This window comes from Mesoplodon densirostris, chromosome 15 (assembly GCF_025265405.1).
Source record: "Mesoplodon densirostris isolate mMesDen1 chromosome 15, mMesDen1 primary haplotype, whole genome shotgun sequence".
NCBI lineage: Eukaryota > Metazoa > Chordata > Mammalia > Artiodactyla > Ziphiidae > Mesoplodon > Mesoplodon densirostris.
This window is the reverse complement of record NC_082675.1, coordinates 65417816-65431550: the sequence shown is the minus strand read 5'-3', so window position 1 is coordinate 65431550 and position 13735 is coordinate 65417816. Positions and strand designations below refer to the sequence as shown.

The following is a 13735-nucleotide window of genomic DNA, read 5'->3' as shown; positions in this document are numbered from 1 at the left end:
TGCTCTAGCCCAGTGGGAAATCCACAAGTGACTCAGACCAGGATATGACCTTCAAGGTGCTTATGATCTCAGGGAGCAGACCAGGCAAGAACCCAAGGAAGGATGGGAGTGACGCAAAGTGCTAAGTGTGCTAAAGATGTACAGACCATAGGCTGGGATGGAAGAGAAGGACAAAACTGACCATACGAGCAGAGTATAGAAGAGCCCAGAGGGCACTTATTTGCTCCAGGGGACTGGGTGGTCTTCCCTTGGCCTGAGCTGTTTGTTTGTATCAATAGAAGGGGATGATGGTTTGGAGAGGGGGAGGTGGTGTCCCCCATAACCTTCCCGTGGCCTACAATCCCCACAGCCAGAGTTCTCAATTAGCAGGGGCAGGAGAACTGACTCTGCAGGATCCAAGGAGTGTCCAAGCCACACTAAGAAGCAATTTCCTCCCTCAAACCCCACAGCTGCCAGCACAAGTGACTGCTGTCTATCATGGACCATCCAGAACCTCGGCCCCTTAGGTATCTCCAGTCCTGCTGTCAGGGCCACCACCAACACAGGTTCCCTCCCTCTCCCTCCCTCTGGACAACTCTGTCTACTCGGCTTCTCCACCTGGCCCCAGTGACCGGAATGCAGAGGGGCCACTGGGGGAAGGGGACATAGAACATACCTGAGACCACACAAAAGACCTCCATGGGACACCTAGGGTCCTCCACTCCCATATTACCTATAGGTTAAGAAATAATAATTAGGGCCTCCCTGGTGGCGCAGTGGTTGAGAGTCCACCTGCCGATGCAGGGGATACGGGTTCGTGCCCCGGTCTGGGAGGATCCCATATGCCGCGGAGCGGCTGGGCCCGTGAGCCATGGCCGCTGGGCCTGCGCATCCGGAGCCTGTGCTCCGCAACGGGAGAGGCCACAACAGTGAGAGGCCCGCATACCGCAAAAAGAAAAAAAAAAAAAAAGAAATAATAATTACTAGAAAAGGCAGGATTATAGTGAAAGAAAGAAGAGTAGTTGCCAAAGCCCAGGGGGTAGCTTTGTTTTCCTTATACCTCAATTATTTTATTAAAAAAATATATCTCAATAAAGCTGATACATCCCCAAATGAATAAGTAAAATCACAATGAAATTTGGTGAGGTAAACAATCCTTGCTTACCTAACCACGATCCCCCTCTCCACCTCCTCACAAGCAGTTCTCCCTCTTGCTATAGATGAGGCAGAAAACACCAAAACTTGCTTTATCAGCCTCCATGGTGAGATATCGACCCATTTCTCTTCAATGGAACTTGATAGTAAATTCTAGCAGGGGGATTCTGGGCAAGGTTTTCATGCCTGATACATTAAGACACAAGGATGGTACAGCCTCTGTGGAAAATGGTATGGAGGTTTCACAAAAAAAAAACAACTAAAAATAGAACCACCATGTGACCCAGCAGTTCCACTCCTGGCTATATACCTGAAAAAAACAAAGACACTAATTTGAAAAGATACATGCACCCCAATGTTCATAGCAATATTATTTACAACTGCCAAGATGTGGAAGCAACCTAAGTGTCCATCAACAGAGGAATGGAAAAAGATGTGGCACACACACACACACACACACACACACACACAATGGAATACTACTCAGCCATAAAAAAGAATGAAATTTTGCCACTTGCAGCAACATGGATGGACTTGGAAAGACAAATACTGTATGACATCACTTATATTGGAATCTAAAAAATACAGCAAACCAGTGAATATAACAAAAAAGAAGCAGAATCACAGATACAGAGAACAAACTAGTGGTTACCAGTGGAGAGAGGGAAGCGGGGAGGGGCAATATAGGGACAGGGATTAAAAGGTACAAATTATTATGTATAAAACAAATTAAAGGATATATTGTACAACATGGGGAATATAGCCAATATTTTTAATAACTATATATGGAATATAACCTTTAAAAATTGTAAATCACTATATTGTATACCTGTAACTTATATAATATTGTACATCAACTACACTTCAATTAGAAAAAAAAAATTTTTTTAAGACACAAGGAGAAACTCACCTTCCTGCCTGCCTTCCAATACAGTTACGTGAGAATGTGGTGTGTAGAGCAGTGGGAGCCATGCTGTGACCATGAGGGGTCAAGCCTGAGCCAGAGGCCAATGTGCTGTAAATGGTTGCCTGGAAGGTTAGAATGAGTCCTTAAAATTATCATTGACCCACTGAATTAATCAACTTTAGAACCCCTACATTCAGACTTCTGGCTAGATAAGTCTACAAACATCTTGTTTTTTAAGCCACTGTTAGTCTAGTGTTCTTTTACCTGTAGCAAATAACATCCTACAAATCCGGCGGTTTTCATCTCCCCAAACTTCCATCTCCAACCCCAAAACTGAGATCATAGTGAGATATAAGATAGAATCTTGTGGCTGTAAACTGAGACCCATCTGAGTTCTTAGTCCACAGTCCCCACAGATAAAGCTTTCCTCTCTAGCCCCAGAAAAACAGGAAACAGATGCCAGTTTCTCTTGCAGCCAAGCCCCTCCCCTCCATTAGGCCTACGTGCATCCTGTAGTACAAAGGACTGATGACAGTGTCAGGTATGATCCACATGCACTCACCCTCCCTGGCTCATGTGGCCATAAGCCCCCATTTGCCCAGGACAGTCCCAGTTTATATCTATGTCCTGGCATGATTATTAATGGCACTCCCTGTCACTCCAACTTCTGGCTGCCTCAGCACACTTTTCTTTCTCTTTACCCAGTACTTCTCGCACCACACAAATGAGGCCATTCTGTCTTCCCCACCAAGATGAAGACAGGAAGTAGGGACCTTGCCAGGTTCGTCTGAATTCCTCCGACCCACTTCAGGCATCTGATGCATGTGCGCTAAACCAAACCAAATGTTAACGGAGGTAACAGGCTTAGGGTAAAAGGTCTGAGGCAGGGCTTCCCTGGTGGCGCAGTGGTTGAGAGTCCGCCTGCCGATGCAGGGGACACGGGTTCGTGCCCCGGTCCGGGAAGATCCCATATGCCGTGCAGCGGCTCGGCTCGTGAGCCATGGCCGCTGGGCCTGCGCGTCCGGAGCCTGTGCTCCGCAACGGGAGAGACCACACCAGTGAGAGGCCCGCGTACCTCAAAAAAAACCAAAAAAGGTTTGAGGCAAACCAGTAGAATGTGAGCATGAAGAACAATTTTTGGAGGGAGAAGAGGAGAAACTGGGTACTTTCCCAGAATCCCTGACCTTCACCACTGGGCCCTGTCAGGAGCACACATCCGGGCATCCAGCTGGCTGATGCAACCTCGGCGACAAAGGCAACTCATGCTCCTCATAACACAACACGGCACCTGTTAAATATATGAACTCACAGATGCCAGCCAACCTGTGAATGCAAAGGAGCAGAAAGTCTTTTGCTTCCTCAAAGAGCCCGGGCCACTGTAGACAGACACCAGTGGGACTTCTCTGGACCACACATGTAGTGGCCATCCAAAGCCACAACAGGTCTGAGGTTTCAAGTTCCCAGGGAAGGTTCTTCCCCACCCCAAATCCAGGCCAAGACAGACAAGCTCCCCCCTTGCATGCAAGCTCTGCCTTGCATGCTGGGAAAAACACTGTCATTGTCAACACCGTCCTGTTTGGTGACACATCAAGGTGCGGATTGTCCAGCAGGCTACTTTCTTGATCTCATGGTTCAAACTTGTAAGTATCTCAGCAAATGACCTATGAATACGGCAAAGGCCTGTGGGTTCTCAGCTCGTGGTGAGATCATGACATTGCCTACCCCAGAGGAAGGCCCTATAAGGGAATAGCATGGGGAATGCCTGCCCCACCCACTCCCGGATGGAACCACACACATTCTTTCTGAATAACTTCAGGGCTCAATTGTCACAAGTACAGTAAGGCATTTCCATGGCTCTGCTGCCCTTTCTCTCTCCCTCACGTAAGTTACTTTTTTTTTTTTTTTTAACCCCACATTTGTTTATTTATTTATTTTTGGCTGTGTTGCGTCTTCATTTCTGTGAGAGGGCTTTCTCTAGTTGTGGCGAGCAGGGGCCACTCTTCATCGTGGTGCACGGGTCTCTCACTATCGCGGCCTCTTGTTGCGGAGCACAGGCTCCAGATGCACAGGCTCAGGAGCTGTGGCTCACGGGCCTAGTTGCTCCACGGCATGTGGGATCTTCCCAGACCAGGGCTCAAACCCGTGTCCCCTGCATTAGCAGGCAGATTCTCAACCACTGCGCCACCAGCGAAGCCCCAGAAGTTACTTTTATTTAGTAACACATACCGACAGCACCTAGCACTGTACCGGGTACCTAACAGACACTCAATAAACGTCAGCTCCCTGCATCAGATTCCTGAGTCACTCACTTACAAACTGAAATGTATTCTGGGTGCTGGAGGAAGGAACTTGCTTCTCTAGTCGGAATCTGAAAAGCACTGAGCCAAAGCTTCTAGAACTTCTGCATCACAGCCAGCTCAGCAAACCTTACATCTCATCTTCAAAATCTCCCTCTTTGCTAAGGAAGTTAGGATGGAAGCTGGCTGGATTCTCACAGAATCTTAGCTCGACAAATTAAGGCCCTTCCAGCAAAAGTGAGCAAGGTGGTGAAAGGCCTCCAAAGCATCTCTCACCACAGCCCATGGCCGAAGGGGCGATGGGTAGAAATAGCCAGGCAGTGCCTGAGGCTCACAGGAGAACTTCCAGCTGCAAAAGCCTTCTAATGAGGGAAGGCACTGCCTCGTGAAGCCACATACTCCCGGCCACGGGAAGCCTCTGAGCAAGTGCTGGTGGAGACAGGATTCCCACACCAGGTAGGAGACCCACTTGGTGACCTCTAAGATGTCTCCCAAGTTTGAAATTCGAGGTGCTCAAGCCTCTGGGCTTAGGGCAGATGATGTGGCGCAGTCTGGAGGGACCTGGAGCTGCTGGAATCTGCACAGCCACCCTGAGAAGTAACCTGGACAGAAGCCTTGTCTGGAAAGACCTGGCCTGAGTCAACAGCGGGGGAGAAGGTCTGACCTTCCTGGACAGGCTCGTCTGCAGGCTTCTGCTGAGAGATGAAGCCCTCGGGCAGGTGCAGCCCTTCTCCACAGCCATGCACACGCCCTCAGCAGTGTATAAGTGTCACGGAGGCCCTTTTCAAAGGTTCCCGCCAAGGCCTCTTTCTCCTCCTCCTCACTTAGCGCCCCCCCATCCCCCCGGGTCCTGCAGCATCTCTCCAAAATGGAGACCCAAGTCAGTGAAGGGTGAAGAACCCCAGAATCTTCCTGACACTCATGAGATCCTGGAGCCCACAGGCAGGGAGACCCTGGCCCCCGAAGGCTTTAATGTGCTAATTCCCTGGGGACTTCTGGACCACACGTGTAGTGGTCATCCAAGGCCACAACAGGCCTGAGGTTTCGAGTTTCCAGGGAAGATTCTTCCCCACCCCAAATCCAGGCCAAGACAGACAAGCTCCCCCTCTCCCGCTTCCATGCCACTGGGCAGACATCTACTGCATCCTCTCTCCAAGCCTGCACACCTTTGCAGGGGCCCGTTTCAGGCAGGGCCCTCCATGCCAACTCCCAGTCTCACCTCGGACCCTGGAGGAGGCAATGCCAAGGGCTCAGCTGCCTTTGGTTCTGAGACCCCTCAACACGCCCACAGCCAAACCCACCCCCAGGCCTAGCCTAGCGTCAGTGCAAGCTTACTGTCCTCGCTCACTTTTGAGTTCCCTGGGGATTTCTCTTACATTCGAGGAGCTCAGCTCTTCTTTGAAAGGATGCTAGTTATATTTCATACAGCATTTCTAGGTGCTTGGTAGTTGGAAGGTTTTCGAGATTTTTACTCCGCTATGGTACTAAAAATATTCCAAATCAGTGTTGGAATCCCCTCTTTGGACTTTTTCACGGGAACCTTCTCTGGCTGACCTCACCCCACACCCCAAACAACAAACTCTGGCCACATCCCTGCAGATCCAAATACGTAGGACGAACACCTACTATGTAGGTCCGAGCATTCAAAAATGCAAAGATTGGCACTCTGCCCAAAACACAGCAGCCCTGTAAAAATGCGGCATGGCAGGAAGAGAAGTACCAGCAGGCCTCTTCCATTTAATGTGCAGCCCACTATTTGTCCAGGTTATTACAGATTTTTAGTGGTTTCGTATGTCCACATCTTGTCTCCCAACTAGACTGCCTTCTCCTGGGCAGAGGTCCAGGTCTCCCCTGCCCTTTACTTACGCCTTGAGGGCCTGGGAAGGGCTCTGCTAACCAGGGATGTTAAAAATGACAAGGCCTCTCCCCTAACTCACTCTAAGGCTTCCAGCTGAAGCGCGCTCTTGGCTGTTGCTGGATTCTGCCAGCTGGGCCTCCAGCATGACACAGCATCCCCGCCTGGCTTCCCTGACAACAGCGGCCCAGCGTGACAAAGGATTCTCTGACAATGGGAGGAAGAGGTCTTCTTATTGTCTACAGCAGTCCCCACGCAGTCACGTTCGGCCGCAGACCATTCCCCACTCCCAGAACCGTAGCTCCTGCCCACACCTCCTCCTCAGGCTTCTACCATGCGCGCTGTATGGTCTGGAAGACAGCTCCACTGGACTATCCTACCAGCAATTCAAACTCACCACGACTAACATTAAACTCACCACAATCCTTCTCACCCCCACCAGAGCAGACCTGCTCCAGCCACCAGAAGGGCACTGCCCAGTAAAGGCCGCCATCCACTGAGTCCACAAGGCCAGAAACCTGGGAGTCACTGGGAATCCTCCCTTATCCCCCAAAGCTAAGCAACCACGGCCGACTTTACTCCCCAAACGTTTTAAATACGTGGCCGTCCCTCCTCCTCATATGTCTCATCCCCTGGGACCCGAATGCTGCATGGAGCTTGTTGTTGCCTCATCAGCCCAGCGGCTGCCTGGCTCCCAGTCATGCTCCCTTCCGGCCCATGGCCGAGTGCCTCGACTCTGCTTAAAGCCCTGTCCTCCATGCTGAAATGCGACGTCCTCAGCCAGGCTCACAAGCTCCTCAGAGCGGGGCTCTGCATGCCTCTCAGCCTTGTGCTTGACTTCCCTGCGGCAGTCCCTTCCTCCACTAGGCAGCCTCGGGCCTCCACGCCTTTGCGCCCACATTCCTTCCCCCTGAAGGTCCTTCTCCGGTCTCTTCTCCTGGCTAATTCCTTTTCATCCATTCAGATTCAGCTCCTGCATCATCTCCCTTAGGAAGCCCTCTCTGACCTCTGAGGCTAGAGCAGGTGGCCCTTGTCTGGAAGGCAACTTTCTCCACCACTGTGCTCACCACACACGCTGAATTTAACTGTTTAAGTGTCTGCCTCTCCCGCGAGACAGTGGGTTCTTTGAAGGCAGGAGGGCTGTGCCTGTTCATGGTTGCAGCCCCAGGGTGTAGCACAGAGCTGGCCAGAGAAAGAGCCCAGTCACTATGAGAAGCCCCGTCTGACTGCAGGATCCACCCAACCTCCTTGGTCAGCTCCACCCCGGACCAAGCACACACAATTTCCCCTTCACCCTTTTTGGGCCATGGTCCCAACTGAAAACCTCTGCCAGGTCTTTCACAACCCCAGACCTACCCTCAGATTCACCTCTTTCATGAAATCATCCCAAACTGGCCCCAGTCCACATATCACTGTTATGATAACTGCCTCCCATACTTTATGCATCCCACCCCCGGGTAAGTTAGCACTTAAGTCTGGCTCCATGGTTGGACATAGCCAGCAGCAGATATCATGAAGAAGGAGCTCCAAAAAAAAAAAAAAAAGAAAAAGAAAAAAAGAAGAAGCTCCAAAAAGTTCGAGGTCCTCCACTCATAAAATGTAATGATGATGTGCCGTGGTGGACCACGTCAACTCAGGACACCAGATTTGAAACCTGAAGACTTGGGGTCAGATCCCTGCTCTACTACTTACTTGTGACTGCGGCATGGCAGTAACCATGGAGGCTCAGTTTCCCTATCTGCAAAATGGGAATAACAACAACAGCCTCACAGGGGTATTATAAAAAGCAGATGAAATAATTTGTGTGAAATAGTTCATAAACTGCAAAGCCAAATCAGGTGTAGGGTATTATGCTAGTCTCCAGTGCCAACCAACCCCCTATCCAACTCCACTACCCCGACCCCCAGTAGTTCTTCTCCTTACTTGAGTCAGGTAAGAATCAAATGAAAACATGTGGATCCTCCTCCTAGAAAAATGCATATACATAACAGCTTTGCAAACACTTTCAGGAGGTTCCTGAGGACCCTATCATGGAAAGGGAAAGCCACAGACCAAACTTAAGAGCATTGGAAGGCCCCAAGCATAGACCTCTCTCCCAAATGTATGCTCTCATCTAGATTCCTGGGGGCCAAAGATGAAAGATAGGGCAAGGAAGGCCAGGCTTGAAGGAAAGCAATCTCAAGACTAAAAGACGAATTCCAGGGCCTTTCCTGGAACCAAAGGGGAAAAAAAAAAAGATGCAGAGTTTTCACTCTTTGGGAAGTAAGAACCCCACTTTTTTTCAGGAAGCATCACAGTACAGAGAAAGAAGATTAAATAGGGCATCAAATTTTAGAAGTTCATGTTCCACTCTGCCAAGGGCTCCCCGTGACTTTGGGCAAGTCATTTCACCTCTCTGAGCCTTGGGGTCTTCAGCTCATCAACAAGGCCCTTCCCAGCTCTGGGTGCTTAGATCTGAGGATGTGTCTGTTCTCACTCTGTTCTGAACCACAGCTCTGGCCGGGGATTAATTCAGAAACAACAGGCAGCTGTCGATAGTCAGCATGGGGGTAATTCTGAGAGAAGACCACCATCACAGCAGTGCCCTAAGTTAAACTGCACGCAGGAGGAGGCAGGAGGGCACAAGAGCAAAGCCTGAATGTTAGCAGCTGAGCTCAGGTGACCAGCGAGTCAGCAGTGAGGTCCAGAGGTAGAGGATCCCCCTCAAAGAGAACACCAAAAGGGGCTGCCACATTATTGGGTAAGCTATGCAGAAATGCCATCAGGTTTGGAGAATTGCCCAAAACTGCAATTTGCCCGTCTGTTTTGTACCTCCTGTTCTTTCTCTGGGCTCAGGATTCTCTACCCATCCTAACCACCACCTCCTGCTTCCTCCTTCATCATGTGAACTGCAAACAACAGAACCTTAAAACAAGGGCAGTGAATGCAGGGGACACGGGTTCGAGCCCTGGTCCGGGAAGATCCCACATGCTGCAGAGCAACTGAGCCCATGCGCCACAACTACTGAAGTCCACGCACCTAGAGCCCATGCTCCGCAACAAGAGAAGCCACCGCAATAAGAAGCCCACGTACTGCAACAAAGAGTAGCCCCCACTCGCCACAACTAGAGAAAGCCCACATGCAGCAACGAAGACCCAACACAGCCAAAAATAAATAAATAAATGAAATTTATTTAAAAAAAAAACAAGGGCAGTGGACCCCAAAACTGAGATGAAATTGGAAAACAGTGTCAAGGACCCGGGAAGTGAGTTGGAGCATGAAAAGATTAAAAAGCAGACTCATATTAGAACATATCCACAGACCTGTGAGACAGAAACTACTAAACTCAGGCAAGGCCTGAGTGAGACCTTGACCAAAGCCACTGAAGACAGCCTATCACAGCCCATCACTGTCCAGCAGAGCTGGGGCAGGAGCACAGACAACAACTTGTCAGTTCCTCATTGCTCAGCAGACTAAACTGTTGGTTGGCTTCAGGGTCATCTCCCACGAGCTGCCTAACTTCTACAGAAGGACAGGCCTCTAGGGCTCACCTGGGAGGTTCCAAATAGTTTGAAGTTCAGAGGAACAAGGCTCTTCTTCCTCTGTTGCTTCCTTCTGCATTTGCTGTAGCACAGGGACTGGCATTATGAGTCCCTTGCAACCAACATTTGTGAAATTGACTAAGTCCCAGGCCGAGTGCTTTAAAATATTTATGATTTGTTCCCTCCTGTAGGCTCTGAATCATCCATTTTTTGCACTGCAAATTAGCTGTTTCTGCTATCCTATATTTTTGTGTGCCCCAAACACAGCAGAGTATCTAGACTACGGAAGGTGCTCAACAAACATTTGCTGGACTTAAAATCTTACATTTATCTCCACAGCCAGAAGATGTTTTTGCCAAGCAGGGCCACTGTGTTAAATTTTCTTTCTATGCACTTCAAGATACACAAACATGTTGGTGTTCAATACATATTTGTGAATGAATAGCTGATTATCTGACCAAACCTAATAACCCTCCAGGCTGTGTCTGAGAACCTTCATGTGCGGGAACTCTGAGAAATGCATACAGTTATGTAGGAGCTCTTTGTTCTTTTCAAGGCTTCCCCATCCCTGGAGATGGAGGGGGCAGGTTCCTGGGTGGTTTCTCAGGAGCTATACTTTAAACCCATGGTTTTGGAACCAGTAAGTAAAGAATAAACCTTAGATTCAATAAAGACCCCACGAACACACCCATATGAACACAGGCATGTGTTGCAGAAACATATATCCATATGTATTTATTACATGCAGGTATACATACTGCATGTATCAAAGCTGATGATCATTCACCAGCAGTAAATTTTCAGATGAGTGATAACAACAGCAATGCAGACTTCTGTTTTTTAATACTTATTCTCATTAGGACTGGTAGCAAACCAAGTGTTATTTGACAAAGAATAAATACCATAATTTACTCCCTTTCTTGGGTTCAGTATTTCCTGAGGTGCCAAGACCTACACTTTAAGGTGGTCACTATTTAAATTAAAAGCCATAGTCTGAGAAGTGAAATCACAGAAAGGCCTCAGGCAAGTCACGTCAGTGTTTGAGCCTCAATGTGCTATTCTGTAAAATGGGGTTAATATCCCCCTACCTCATGGGACCCTCTTAATAAATGCGATGATGCAGTGGGGGACTTCCCAGTAAAGTCATACAAACATATTGTTATTCTAGCAATCTCTTAATCACTGATGACACTGTATCCCAGAATGCGTTACAAAATTACTGCTCCAAGCACACGTTATCCAGGACAGACACTTGACACAGCAGATGAGTTGATCTGTGTGTAAATCGAATCCTGTTTCAAATACTCTAAGGGAGTGTATCCTGTGAGGGACTGGACATGTTCTAATGTCTACTCGGTGCGTTCTGTTCCACTATGATTGGGTTTTCTCGCACGCCAGGCAATTTTCTCGCGCGGTCCCAGCATGCTCGTAGCCGGGATCCCTGAGGTTTACTGCCCAGATCCGGAGCTGGACAGGAGGAAACAGGCCGGACAGCCTGCTGCCCCTCCCCGCCCTCTGGGCGGCTCCTTCCTCTCTCCTCCAGCTCGGGCGGGCAGCGGCGCTCGTGCTGTGTCACTTTCGCCATCGGGAGCCTCCAGCCGCCGCGGAGCCCACAGCTCCAGCGGCTTCCTCCCTTTGCGCGCGGGCCCCTAGCCTGGGAGATAATCCCCGGCCGCAGAGACCCAGCGCCGAGCGGACAGAGCCGGCAAAGGCATGCGGCCGGCCGGGCACCCGGCAGCGGCGCAGGAGGCAGCGCGGGGCTGGGCCCGGGGTCGGTCAGGCCGGACAGCCTTTGGCCCCCACTATCTCCAGGTCGAAAAATTGGGAAGGGGTGCGCAGAGCGCGCTGATTCTCTCCAGGATCTGCGAAGACGGCAGCAGGCGCGGGCACGAGCACCCACAGAGCGCCCCCGGCCAAGGGTCAACCGAGGGGCGTGGGGGGGTGGGGGCAACGCGCGAGCGCCCGCGGCTCCTCCAGGCCCAGCCAGACCAGCCTCCGGCGCCACCGAGTAGGTGGACTGTCTGCCGGGTCAGGGGGGCGTCGAGACGCGAAGGGAGGGTTACGCAACCCCAGGGTCTCCCCGGGCCCCCAGCCGCACGACCCCCCTCTCCAAGTAACCCGGGCGCGAGCGCGGACACACACACCACTACGAGCCCTGGCGGGACCGATACCCCGAGCGATCTGGGCCCAAGCGCGTCCCCACGACGCCGCGGTCTGCGGTCCCCGCCCCCCCACACACGCCAGAGCGGTGTGTACACACACAAACAGCTGGGCGCGGGAGGCGACGCCTCACCCCCCGGGTGGGGATGCACACCGCGCCGCCAGCCACCCCTCCCCTTTACACGCCGCAACCCCCTCTCTGTTCACACCTGCCCCCAAACCCCAACGCTGAAAACTCCACGAAACCAAACAGCCAACGCCGCCCACAGGAGGGGCTCAGACTCCCGACTGTCATTTAACGTCAATGGAGAGACGTACCCAACTCAGATGCGCGGTCCCCGGGACGCCTCCCTCAGATGCACCCAGGCTCCAGCATCCGGCCCTCAGGGGCAGCACAGCTCCGCCGCAGACAAGCCACCGTTCCCCCTGCCCGCCGCCCACCCCCACACCCCCACCACGGCCGGCGTCCGGGACAGTCACCTGCTCGCTGAAGGACCCGAGCCGGAACCCGGGTCACCAGCCACCGCGAGCTGGCTTTTCAGAGCCTGTCAACTTAACCCCGGCTCCGCCGGACGGATCCGTTCCCCAGGCCCAATTACACCGCGGCGACAGGAATGAATAATAATAATAATTTTTTTTAAAGCCAACAGAATCACCGCCGTGGGGAATGTCCAAAGCCGCGACCTCAGTGGATCTACCGATTCGGGTTCCTCCTCTGCTCCCGTCCCCCGCGCCCCCGCGGCCCGCGGGCTCACCGTGGACGGAGGGAGGGTGCAGCCTGTCTAGACGACAGACATCCCCGCGCCCGCGGGGACGGGCGCGCACACACACACGCGGCCGCCACAGACACAATCAGTCACCAGAGGAGGGAGGGGCGGCGTGGAGATACTCTCTCAGGGTCCCTCGGGGAGCCGCCACCCTACCTCAGTGGAGCACAGTCAGAACAGCTGCAAGTTTGGCCGGTACTAAACCAACTGCTTGATGCAGCAAATGCGGGCTTCAAAACAAAAGAGAGGAATCAAGCTCGCTCTCTTCCTCCCCCCGGGTCGGAATCTGGCACATGACAGCGGCTACACCAAGCGGCTCCAACGCGAGCCGGGCTCCAGCCGTGCGCCCCCCAAGTACCCCCCTCCTCACTGGAGCTCCAGAGCTACGGCTCCCCTACCGGCGGGGAACCCGGCAGGGAAGGGGCAAACCTCGGGAGGGGGCGAGATCATGGAGTGCGGTCCTCGACAGAGGCGGGGAAGGTGGATGGGCGCCGACTCCTGGCTGCCCCGGGCGCAGGGAGGAGGGAAGGGGGCTAATTGTTTGGGTCGGTTTTCCCGGATTTATGTATAAGCACGCGCACGTCACGCAGCCCTCCTCGCGGGTCCCCGAATCGATCGGCAATCAGAGATGACTAAAAGAGGGGGGCGGACGGGGGGATGCTCACCTCGGGGTTCCTCTGGCCTCCGCTCCGAGCCCTAGTCGGGGGGTGGGGGAAGGGGGCAGGGAAGGAGAAGGGAGGGAGGAGGCTCGGGAGAGCCGACTCCAGCCTCGAGTTCCGCGCGTCCCGGCTGCGGAGGGGCTCCGGCGCCCCAGCGCACAAACCCAGCCGACAGGGGAGGGAGGGAGGGGAGGGAAAGAGGGAGGGAGGGGCGGGTGGGGGAGAGGGAGTAGAGGAACGAAAAAAAAAAAAAAAAAGATCCCCGCTCTGACACAGGGAAAGAGAATGTAGGAGAGTGACGTCCAGGCCCCGCCCTCCCCTCCGGCCACGTGCAAAGACTTGAAAGGAAAGAGGGCGGCGGGAGGCCTGATGGGTAATGTAGTTCGCCTTTCTTTACCGGGATGGCGGGCCCTGGAGAACGGGGCGCCGCCGGGA

The 13735-nt window shown here is 52.4% G+C and overlaps 1 protein-coding gene across 8 annotated transcripts in view; it reads right to left on the bottom strand.

Annotated features, from left to right (window-relative positions):
* CTIF (cap binding complex dependent translation initiation factor) overlaps positions 1–13519 on the bottom strand; it is a 311698-nt gene extending 298179 nt beyond the window's left edge. For 3 of the 8 annotated variants that reach the window (XM_060118402.1, XM_060118403.1, XM_060118401.1), the window contains exon 1: positions 13307–13519. The gene's annotated coding sequence lies outside the window, so the exon portion shown is untranslated. Of the gene's footprint in view, positions 1–12354; positions 12548–12629; positions 12713–13306 lie in introns of those variants that run through there. The other 5 variants (XM_060118406.1, XM_060118407.1, XM_060118408.1 and 2 more) reach the window with 5 other exon arrangements.
* Positions 13520–13735: the final 216 nt, after the last annotated feature.